Source organism: Rhynchophorus ferrugineus, unplaced genomic scaffold (assembly GCF_030347505.1).
Source record: "Rhynchophorus ferrugineus isolate W39M unplaced genomic scaffold, kcgeb_rfMv2 rfM6, whole genome shotgun sequence".
Classification (NCBI taxonomy): Eukaryota; Metazoa; Arthropoda; class Insecta; order Coleoptera; family Curculionidae; genus Rhynchophorus; species Rhynchophorus ferrugineus.
The window spans coordinates 37,281,969-37,295,094 of NW_027472585.1; the positions used below are offsets into that span (position 1 = coordinate 37,281,969).

The following is a 13,126-nucleotide window of genomic DNA, read 5'->3' on the forward strand; positions in this document are numbered from 1 at the left end:
ACACAACTATCCCAAAAATGTCGAGGATTATATTTATAGATACAGTAATTTAACCTCGCCGAATCATTTTGACAGTTAGTGGAGCGTCACTTCAATGGGCAATTTCTCCATAGACTGAACACAAACCTATTAAGGAGGGTCCTCCCTATAGGTTTACGGGCGGGGCCTTTATAAAATTAATCTTGTCCTTGCCGAGTGTATTATTTCAAAGGACGTTCGGTTCACGCTGCGTTCGCAGACAGGTGATCTGTTATAAGATAGGAATTTCCTTATGTTCTTTCCCTTTTATCTTTAATCGCATTTTTCCATTTGCCATCTCTACGTTCGCGATATAACTGAATTAATATGTAAGGCTGATAAATATGTTAGTTTCCTAGCTTCTTGCTTTATGAGTGTAATATTACGGGAAAATAAATAGTAATATTTTGTTAGAAGAAAACTTCTATATAGACTGTTAACAGTACCCCTTGTAACTAATCAATCAGGTTTTTATAAATAATAGCATATTTTTATATTATAGTATCTATAACAAAATATTTTTTTATTACTCTTCGTGATTCCACAATCTGCCCTATTGGCAATAAGTATATCTTATGTCTATATTATATATACATGGTATGTAGAAAATCACTTCATTAAGCAATCTTCTGTATAAAATATTATCTTAATTAATTAGTCTTATTCTAAAGCTTATTCTAAAGTCTATATATGTCCAGTAATCAGATCAGGTGGTGTTAAACGTTTTAAATACGCACTTCAGTATAACGTCGCATATTTAGCTGATTAACGAGTACATTGGGATGCACTGACACTCTTTCGAAGTACTTCACAAAAACACGTTGAATTACACTCGTTATAGGTTCTAGAGGAATATCGCGTTGTATCACTTTATTTGAAATATAGTAGGGAGCATCAACAATGGCACGCAACACCTTATTTTGGAACCATTGAATGACGGATAGATTAGATTTGCTAGCGGTACCCCATAGTTGGATTCCATATGACCAAATGGGCTTGAGTATAGACTCATACAGCAATACCTTATTATCTAATGATAACTTGGCGCCCGATGGGCCAATACATTTCATACAATTTAAGTCCAAGTTGTTTCCGTTTAGAGAGTATGTGCTTCTTCCAGGTTAGGCGTCGATCTAAGTGCATACCAAGATATTTAACATGCTCTGCTTGGGGGAGTTGATGATGATTGATATTCACTGGTGGACATGTTCTCTACGCAGGGTAAACGATACATGCGTGGATTTTGTTTGATTGGCTTTAATGCGCCATGTCTCCAACCATAATTGTATTTGCTCCAGGTGGGTTTGTAGGTCTGTTGATGCTGTGACTGGATCTGCATGGGATGCTAAGATTGCTGTGTCGTCTGCGTATGCTGTTACAGTAGTTATTTTTGTGGTGGGCAGAATGGCCGTATACAGAAGATACAGTACTGGACCCAGTACACTACCCTGCGGAACTCCCGAATATATGGGGTTTAATTCGGTATATTCATCGACTTGATTTACAATAAAATGTCTATCAGTGAGAAATGACTTTAGTAACTGATAGTTCGGATGAGGGAAAAGTTTCTTTAGTTTAACCTGCAAGCCCGTATGCCATACTTTGCCTGAGATATGTCTAGAAAAGCGGCCGAACAATATCTATTGGCATTTAGGTCAGTGTTTATTTTGTTCACAAGTCTATGCACTTGTTCTATAGTCCCATGCTTATTGCGAAAGCCAAACTGATGTTCTGGAATAATTTTTCTTTTTTCTATTATATAGCTTCTTTATGTATAATTTCTCGAAAACTTTCGATATTATCGGTAATTAACTTATAGGTCGGTAGGAGGTCACATCTTCTGGTATTTTTCCTGGTTTAAGAATCATTAATATTTTAGCTACTTTCCAGATACTAGGGAAGTAATTAATTCGTAGCATAGCATTAAATATAAATATTGATAGATTTATACCCTTTTCTGATAGTTCTTTTAAAATTTTACCAGTAATTAAGCCATAACTAGGAGCTTTTTTAATATTAATCTCCCTGATTATTGTGTAACAAAATATGAGATAAGATATACATGAAAAAAGAATTTTACAATTTAAAAAATTGGAAATGTCAAAAGAAAAACTGGTAAAAAATGTCTCGTTTCTTTGCTGTAATTTCTAATAAAGCATTTTTATTTGGTAATGTAAAAAAAGATTTTTACATTGATATGATAATTTTCAAGTAAATCGGTTTAGCAGATATAATTTTAGTCGTCTCGAAAAAAGTTTTAGATACTGTGACATTAAAATAGATATATCTCAGAAAGTAATTTAAATTTTGATAAATATCATTAATGAAACTTCTTAAAGTATTAAGCTTTTGAAAATATGAACAAAAGAAATCAAAAAGATAAAAATAACTTATTAATGTGATCTTATATATGGCACTTGTATGATACAAATCGTACACTGAGTTTTTTTTATGTTAAATACATTGTGCATATTACTTATCATTAAAATCACGATTTTTAATATAACAGTTGTTTGAAAATTACTTATAAAATTGGATGGTGTGGTATTTTCAAATAATATTTTCACACAACTCAACATGTACTTAATGCTACATATGTACAAATCGGGGAGACAATAAAAGTTTGTTCACATCTTAGACAACTTTTAGGATCTGATAATATAACTTTTAAATAACCTTAATGAATGTTTCAAGTATATTAATAAAATGCGAATCATAAGCAAATAAATTATGATAAAAATTATATCAAATTAATATCAAGGATAATATTTGCAAAATAATTTATAATTATTAATTTATAGTTTTAGATCGATTTATATAAATAATTCTTCTAAAGAAACTGGCTTTTAGTTATATTATTTTTGCTAACAATTATTTTCACGTTTTTTAGCAACAATAATTGTTTTTGTTTTTAATTATTGGAATAGTTAATTGACTCTTTTTTATTGGCTGTAGATTTTTGATACATTTTGCACATCTAACATAATGTTGATGCACATTAGATGAACTTCATATGTTACAATCCATTTGCAGTTGAATAACGACTGGTTTTCTTTCAATGTACGCTTCAATTTGTTTTTTTTGCCAACTGCATCAAAATTACCATTTCTATAAAGTATAATTAAGTAACACGTTTTCATTTATTTATTATATTTTCACTATCAGAACCACTGTTCAAGTCAATTACCAAATTGTTATTTTCTAATCTATCGATACCTGTTTCAGAATTCCGCCGCTTGTCAATTTCTTCCTCTGTCTGCCTGATGGAGTTTATGATGGAGTTGGTTCCAAACCAAAGATAATATTGCAGACAATCCCTATTTGTACAGTGTATCTTTTTTATTCTTTGTCCATCAACTTTTATTACCTTTACAGTCTTTATTAGCGTTCTGTAAAGTGTGGTCATTATCTGTTTTTCGATATTTCAATATTCCATTTCGAAATATCTATGTCTCGTCTAGATATCTAAATTGCAATGATAAATGTTTCTTAACTTTATTATGTGATTTTAAAAATGGTATTCGTTTAAAAGTAATGTCCTGAAGTTCCATTATAACAGGTCAATCAAAAAGTCCCCGGTCTGACACATAGATAGCGCTACTAGAATATATTTTTTAGTTATCCCTAATCCACAAAAGATGCATGTATAAATTTGACAGCTGTCGGATCACTAGTTTGGGAATTATAGTATTTTGAGTAAAGCAATTTTTGTTATTGTGAAAAATATGGATGAAAAGGAATTTCCTGTGTTGATGAAATATTGCTTTTTGAAGTAAAAATTACAGTAGAAGCAAAAACTTGGCTTGATGCCGAGTTTCCGGACACTGCCCCAGGAAAATCAACCATCAAGGATTTGATGATCAAGGTTTAGATGTGGTGATATGATCACCGAAGACGATGAACGCAATGGACGCCCAAATGAAGTTATTACCGACGAAAACATTTAAGAAATCCACAAAATGATTTTGAATGACCGTAAATTGAAATTGAATGAAATAGCGGACACTGTAAAGATATCAACCGAATGTGTACATCATATCATTCACGAACATTTGAGTATGAGAAAGCTCCGTGCAAATTGGGTGGCGCGCGAGCTCACTTTTGACCAAATATAACGACGAATTGATGATACAGCGCAGTGTTTGAAGATGATCAAATTTAATAAGCCAGAGTTTTTGTGTCGATATGTTGCAATGGATGAAACATGGTTCCATCATTTCACTCTGAAGTCCAATCGACAGTCATCCGAGTAAACTGCATACGATGAACCCGCTCCAAAGCATGGAAAAACGCAACAGTCTGCTGGCAAGGTTATGGCGTCTGTATCTTGGGATGCGCATGGAATAGTTTTCATTGACTACCTTGAAAACTGAAGGACCATTAAAAACGACTATTACATAGCGTTATTGGACCGCTTGAAGAAAAACAAAATGCTGCTTCGCCAAGACAATGCACTGTGCCACAAGTCAGTGGAAACGATGGCAAAAATCCATGAGTTGGACTTCGAGTTCCTTCTGTATTTATATTAAGTGCAGCTGTAACACGCTAAAATATTTCCGATAAAATTGCAACAAATTTATATTTTATAAGATCAATACTTACCTCTCTAACGCATTTTATAGGCAACAGGTGACTGATTAGAGATCAAATTAGTTTCTGTTTCGGACTCTGACTATTTAAAGGCTTTGATAATTTCTCGAATCACAAATTTTAACCTTCAGTTAGAAATTTATTAAAACAAGCGATTAACCGACGTTTGCCAGTTGATAACCTCTTATATAATTGTTGTCATTAATATTTTAAATAATTTTGAGGGTGCCAAACATACCGTGTATATATCTATAAAAAGACACTTTTTTAAAAATGTTATTTCAAGATATAAATATCAGAATATTTAAATATAATTAACAATTTGGCATACTGAACAAGCGGGAAGAAATATAGACTTCTGACGCGTACTACCAACGGTTGTTTCTGATCGATCACTCTGTTATATATAATAGTCATGGCGTTAGTTACGTCCAGTGAATTAAATGCTTTAAAATTAATTCACAATTATAGTTTATTTTTTGTGTGTTTTAACAAGCCCGTAATTTTTACACAATAACAACGATTGTGATATTAAATATGCATATAATGGTCCCAATAAAACTAAAAACCGTTCGCATTTATTCGGCATTTAATAGTAACGCTCGACCGGACGCGACTCTCGTAATACAATTTCGCTAATTGTTCGACAGAATCAAAACGGACAGTAATCCGATTAATCAATTATTAATTCTTAATTGCACCGAACGAGCAAATGCGTGCTATGCAATATTAAATTCTGCTTGTTAAACATGAATAGTTTTGCGCATATCCGTCCGTACATGATTCGATTAATAAGAAACGGCCGTCGGTATCGCGGTCTCGAATCAAGGGCGTGTTGCTAAGAATTCGTTTTTCTACGAGTTCCAGTAGATTTTCACACCTGATAGGCCGATCGGTTCGATAATGGACACGACATGAGAGTAATTACAATGTATTCCGTGAATATTAAGAATGCTATTCGTGAAAAAAGTCATATAACAATGACACATTATACTAGGTTCGCAGAATGAACATAAACAAACCCACCGGGGAATAAGTATAAGCTAATCTGAGAGTTTTTTAATGAAAAAATAATGATTTTTTTTTGAAAATATGAATAATAATTGAAGATCAAAAAACTACTCGCTGTTTTTATAGAATTCATAAATTTGATGGTCCATTACCCGCTTTATATTGTGTTCACCTACTCTCAGTGTCTATATTACTATTAAGTGAAGCTGAAACACGCTAAAAATATTTAAAATTGCAACAATTTAATATTTAATAGTATAAATGCTTACACTTATTACACATATTTTACTGGTAAAAGGCGGCCCCCATTATTTCGTTCCTGTTAAAAAATAGTGATTTTTTTTAAGTCCTGAGAAGTCAAAAGGCTTGGTAAACTTGTGGTTTTAATGGGGTTTCTTTCCAGCAGATGTGTTTTCTTCATAAAAAATGTTTTTTCTAAAAATGAAATTCTAATAATGTCCATAATTAATTTCTTATTGTTTTATCAGTATGGAGGCCAAAGACTGACGTTAACACTGTCACTGTCTTGGTCGATTTCTGCAAGCGTATAAAGGTAGATCCAAGTCGCAGTCGAGGAATTTTTTTCTATTTTTTAATGTTTGAGAAATGAACCAAAACCTCTCGAATATTGAAGTATTAATCCCGTACACTTGCTGTATACTAATGCATGTACAACACAACAGTAATAACTTAATTTGTGAATTAAGATTGTACTAAGCATATCAAATATAAGATGTAACTATTTAAAAAAAAATAATGAATGCTGTACCGGTTTTGCCGTTACAGAACCATTAATTTACTCTCCACCAAGGATTCAAAACGATTAAACTTGCATAGTCGACCTAAAAGAGACCCACGGGGAAATTGGGAATGCAACAATCAATAAAAGCTGAAGAATTTGCCGATTATTTGAAGGAACATTTAAAGGAAATGAAACTAGTGTTTGAACATATCTGTCGATCAACGAGTGCTAAAATCTTCGGATTAAACTTGTTATACTAAAACAAATCTTCAAAGTTATACAAACTGACACAAATCCAAAGAAAGTACCATGCTATGACTTAATAACCAGATAAGTGCTGCAAAATATATCAAGGAAAGAAACTAAAAAACTCACCAAGATAATTAATACAACATTCTGCTTTAAACATATCCTGTGCTGGCTTCGTTGGCGCAGTAGTAAACGCGACAGGACGGTCTTCCTACTGTTGTGATAGTCGTGGGTTCGAATCTTTCTGGAACATAGATCTACTTTATGTTTGTAATTGTAATTGTAAATATTTTTGGGCAACAATGGAAAATCCGACAAGGAATTACCATCCCAGTCATGCAAAAAATCAGGCTGACTAAGACCACATGTCTTCTGGGACGGTCTTCTAAGTTGATCACCGGTCGGTAGGCTCTATGCCGAGGACCAGTCCAGATAAACCCTCGTAAAAAGGAGACTCTAAAATATTTGCAAGAAATATGTCCTGAATATTCGGAAAATTCGATCGAAGTTATTATAATTCAGAAACCTGAAGGGCCACCGAATTCAATAAAGTTATATCGACCAATTTCACGACTTCCAGTAATAACTAAAATATTTGAAAAACTTCTGTTAAAAAGATTAAGAGCAATTGTAGAAAAAAAATCTAATGCCAATCACAGACAAGTTTGCTCAACTATATTCTTGGATGTCTTTGATAAGGTCTTCCATAAGGGACACGAGTGTTTAAACTCCATACGATGTTATCGAAGCAATAGGTTAAATCTTAAACTCCTACTTCGCAGCCAGGATATTTAGGATCTTAGCCTACTCTGTACAAAAGCAACTAGAATACTGCAAGACGTAATTTGTAAGATAAATAAGTTAACTTAATTAAATTTATCTAAAATGAAACTATGGAATTGTGATAAGGAGATTCTGCAAGCATTATCGAGATCAATATAATACAAGTATTTCAAAATGAAGTCCTGACAAATATTGTTGATGTACCCAGATCCTATGAGAACAATTGCTTTCATTGAGATCCTAGGATTCCAACTATCATAGAGAGAATTAAGAGATTTGCAACAGAACATGAGGAAAGACTCCACGCCCGTGATAACACGAAAATGCTGCAATCCTGAACTACCACGCAGACTCAAGATAACCACATCGTGTGAACTTGCATAGTTGTATAATGAAGTGTGCTAAAGGATAAAAAACTGAAAAGTATTATTAATTTTTATTTTATTAGAGACTAAGTAAGAATTTCATTATAGAATATATTCTTCTTTTAAAATGATATTTTTTCATCCACATAAAAGGATTGAACGAAGAGAATTCTCTTTGTATCTCAATATATATATATATATATATATATATATATATATATATATATATATATATATAGCGTCAGTTTTTTGAGATACAAAGAGAATTCTCTCTGTATATATTTTCAGAAAAAACTTTTGTAATTTACCCTTTAGTCACTATATTTCGAACGTCCTTATTGTCCTCACTACCCGTAACTTCCCCTTTGTTATCATTCCTTTACTTATCTTCGTTTCATAAATTTCATCTGGAATAGAATTAATAGCATCCAAGGATGCATTAACAAGTATATCCGCGTTCGATGGCATTTGTTCCTTAATTATTTTTAGGGGAACATCCTCATCTTCATCATTGGTTTTAAAGAGATCGTTTAAAATTTTTTGAATAGTTTCTCGATTATGAATATTCCAAGTAATATGCAATATCGTTGTAGGAATGTTCGTCGGGTCGGTGGGTCGGTCGAAATGTGTGGCTGCCGCTGCGATTATTTATCAGAACACTCACTACTATTTTTGGAAGGAATTTGCACGGGAACTAAAAACACTGGTTGAATCAAAGTTGTTTATTCTAACTTACGATTGATACATGTGGTCGATGGGAGAATTGACAGGATATTAGGTTAAGGTGAAGGAAGTACGGTAGCGCTGTGGAAGTGGTACTGTTACAGGGGGACGGTGTTAAGAAAAGAGAGCGAGACGTCGTCGTGATGGCCTTTTATACTCCAGAACTGCATGGTACCAATCCACCGGCGCTGCCAACCCTTGCAGTTGTTGATGGTGAATTGGTGGTGGCCTAAAGGGTCGTGGCGGTCGCCACATAGTATTTAACGATCATTAAACATCGTTTAACAGCTTAATGTCACCTGTTTGAAAACCTTAGATATGTTTTCGGGATGCTTTGTTGAAAGGTTCGGTTCCATTGGTTAGGATAATGTTATTACGGTCGGTGGCAGATACGTAACAAAAATTGACCCATTCTCACTCCTCAGTTGCTGTTCCGGAAAACTAAGTGCATCATCTAACAGCAACGAAGCTTTTGTTTGAAGGTTTTGTGCTATTAGAAAATATTTAAAATTTTTATTCATTTATATTATGAATAGAACATTTGCGATTATAAAATAATTGTCATACCTGGCGGATAAAGCGCTTCATTTGCTTCTTATTTGACCTGCCGTGTTTTTTTTTAAATACATTATAATAAAGAAGTTCCTTTTTCTTTTACGACGATGACATTACTTAACCTTTTTCACGAAGTCGCAATTGAATGTACACTGTTACTGTGCAGATGTCTTGGTTTTAATTTCTGATTTTATTGTTCTGTCTATATATGGATATATTGTGTCGTGTACCCCATTTATTTTATTAACATTGTAAAAAGGATATAAAAGAAACCGCTGTAAAATTATAATATAATCGCTTATAAAGGAATAGATATAATGACTAAACCCGTTGTATATATCGCATTTTATGGTCACAGCTATGGCAAAAACTGTAGAAATAAACATATAAAATATTGTGGGGTTATTCCAAATGTGTTAGTAGAGGTTTTGATGTATGACGATTTTAATAATAACTAACCTTTGGTCTTCGTTCTGTAACTCTTATAACTTATATATTATAACTTGCTTTTTTATAATACTAAATGTATTTTTTCGCTATTGAATGAGGTTCTATACATATCGTATTCTCTTAATCTTAACTTTTCTTCTACCTTCTCTAGATCCAATATTTTATAATATTTTAAATTTTAAAATTTGCTTGAATATCTGTTAGCTATGCTATCGGTGGAAGAATTCATACAATGTTTGGTCTGCTACAGAAATCTCGACGGAGCTCATGTACAAACATGTAATGACAATTATCCTCAGTATATTATTTTAGAATCTTTAAAGGACGAATTTTAGTAATAAAGAATATCTCAAAAGAAATGTTTACATAGATCTCCGGTTTTTTTAATATCCATTTTGCAACAAATATTTTACTGTGATCAATCTGCCCGTCTTTGCTTGTTTTTATCTAGCTTTTGGTAACTAGATTTTGAATTAATTCATATTTGTATAATTTGACCTGTTTTGATTTTGACACATTTGTTAGTTGTACAAATAAATCTCGAACATTAGAATGAGCAGGATCTAATTAACAAGTTACGATAAATTTGTCTGTCACATCATTGGGATTGGATTGGCCTTGTTTTTTAATTTAAACCTTATTTCAACTTTTATTTAATTTTTTTGTTTTAATTAATATTTAAGTCAAATTGCTCAGATACATAAGATAATGCTAACTAAAGTTCAAGCAACTTGCTGTAATTGGTTACAAAAGTTTATGAAACCAGAATTCTATGCTGAAAACCAAACGCTTGAACAGGTGGAATGTAATACTGAAAACTGAACCAGCATGGCTGAATGTTATGTACTGAAATTAATAATGTAGTCATAGGTATTGGCGAAAAATAGTTATTCCTGATATAAAAATGATAACTACTTCCTTCAATCGATGGTGTGAATAGTTTCTGAGTACTATTTACTATGTATAGTACACAAAAAATTGATTTCTGAGTAGTATATTGCAAAAGAAATGGGGAAAACAGCGATGAACTAAGTTGTAAATAGATTTTTTCAATATAAATATTTTTCTTACTTGTTGACATAAAATGATGAAACGACTTTAAAATAAAATATGCCGAAAATAAATAGCTACCCAATAAAATTAGGTAACATAGATTAAAATTATTCGTCAAACCATAACGTTAGAAGTTATGATAAGTGAAGGGTTTATAAAATAACAATCACTTTTAATTTATTTGAAAATATGTTATTTTAGGGAAAGAAATACAAAACCATACTAAGAGCTTAAACCTAGACGAAAGCCTTATGTATAAACACATCGCTCATTCCACGATTCAGTCTTAACATAAACCAACCAACTTAATCTTGTTCCTAATATACAATCTTCGTAGCCATGGCCGTCTCAGACTTAAAGAGTTGTACGTAGTCGTTGTCCTGTCTGGATAGCTTATGGTTGTGATAAAAGAATTTTTGAGTGTCACCTGTACCTTCATCCGTTTGCTTTTGATGATCTTCTAAACAGCACTGTTTTTACCCAGATATCTACAATTTACCCTTTCCAAATTTTTATTCCTCCAAATTCCAATAGTCCTGCGGCTTAGAAATGAAGTTACTATAATCCTCTTTTGGTAGCTTTACGCACTGGCTGCAAACTTTTAGCCAAATATTTAAAGACTATATTAGTTCACAGGGAACCTGAACTAAGGTGTTTTTGCTGAAAATACACGCACTAGAAATGTTTAGCAAAGCCAGCATATTTCTTAATTTTAATAGCTAGGGATGTTTGAACATCTTCAGCTTGCATTTTGTGATCTTACAACTGCAGTTGCGATACTTTTGCAGCAAGGAATGCTTCTAGTTACTTCGGAATGAATATACAACGGCGACTTAAAGTGATACTGACAGTTCAAATGTATTCTAACATAAATGAAAACAAATATAAATATATGAAACGAGAATTTCCAACGCATCAATCTAAACATTTTTCTGCAATGTTATTTTGACATCACTTTCACTCAAATAATAAATTACGGTCTCTGAAATATATATTGAAACATAAAATATACTTGTACCAAACCATCTGATAAATAAACTTATATTTATGATCACAATAATCGCTGAATAACTAATAAAAACGCCAATAATATTATTCACCGCACAGTCAACCAGGAAACATTGCAAAATATCCGAGCTATAATGAATGACCCGACGAAAGAATGCATAAAACCAAATCTGGGAAGTAACCCGAAGGAAAAGAGAAAAAAATTCGACGAACGATTTAGTAGAGCAGAACCGCGCCACGATTGTATCTTAATTTATCAAATTGTCTGAAAAACGACGTCTCTATTTGAGTCAGCTCGGGCTCGGATGATTGGAAGCGGCAGGAATTACTTGCGGATGTAAAAATGAACGACTATTTGCCATTTCAGCGGGTTTGATAGAAGTAAATCCGATAAACTAAATTATATGTTAAAATAAATTGAACTGTAAAATACATTACGTGTTGCTAGATGGAGAACGCCGATATCCCTCCGTATTGTTTGCCCATTGAAGTGAGAAGCGACGGACTTGTTATGAAGTGGTAGAAGAAATGTCTTATTTTAAAGGTTTTTTCAATCCATAGATGTTAAAGTAATAATGAATTAAATTATAATAACATGAAGACTGTAATAAAAAACCACGAAAATATTGATTTCTAATAATTATATATGATAAATATATTAACGGGTCAACTGAAAAGTCCCTGGCCAACCATAGTAAAACACATTTGTTTGGCAAAATTAGTTTTTTTTATTCAACATAATTCCCTTCAAGGCTGATACACTGATTATAGCGACCCTCCAACTTTTCGATACCATTTTTGTAGTACGATTTGTCCTTTGCTTCAAAATACGCCTCAGTTTCGGCGATCACCTTCTCATTCGACGAAAATTTTTTGCTAGCGTGCATTCTTTTGAGATGTGAGAACAGGGGGCGAGATCTGAAGAATGAAGCAATTCGAAGCCCAATTCATGGATTTTTGTCATCGTTTTCATGTCATGGTTTCGTTTCACTTGTGATACGATGTATTGTCTTGGTGAACCAGTACTTTCTTTTTCTTCAAATGCGGCCGTTTTTCGGCGATTTCGTACTTCAAACGGTCCAAAAGCCCAATGTAACAGTCGCTGTAGATAGTCCTTTCTTTTTCAAGGTACCTTTTTCAATAGAAATTATTCCAAAATACAGAGGCCATAACATTGCCAGCCGACTGTTGCGTTTTCCCACGCTTTGGAGCGGGTTTCTCGTCTTGAGTGCGCTCGGATGACTGTCGATTGGACTTCGGAGTGAAATGATGGAGCCATGTTTCATCTACTGTCACATATCGTCGCAAAAACTCGGGTTTATTACGCTTGATCATCTTCAAAAACTGCTCCGAATCATCAACTCGTCGTTGTTTTTGGTCAAAAGTGAGCTCGCGCGGCACCCACTTTACACAGAGCTTTCTTATACCCAAATATTCGTGAATCGTATGATGTACACGTTCAGTTGGTATCTTTAGAATGTCGGCCATTTTATTCAATTTACGGTAATTCAGAATCATTTATCACACAATAACAAAAGTTGTTTCAGTCAAAATGCTATAATTCACAAACTAATGATCC

At 33.1% G+C, this 13,126-nt stretch overlaps 1 protein-coding gene across 2 annotated transcripts in view; it reads left to right on the forward strand.

Annotated features, from left to right (window-relative positions):
- The window catches only part of NetA (Netrin-A), a 473,673-nt gene that overhangs the window by 264,848 nt on the left and 195,699 nt on the right, over window positions 1-13,126 (forward strand). The window lies entirely within an intron of this gene.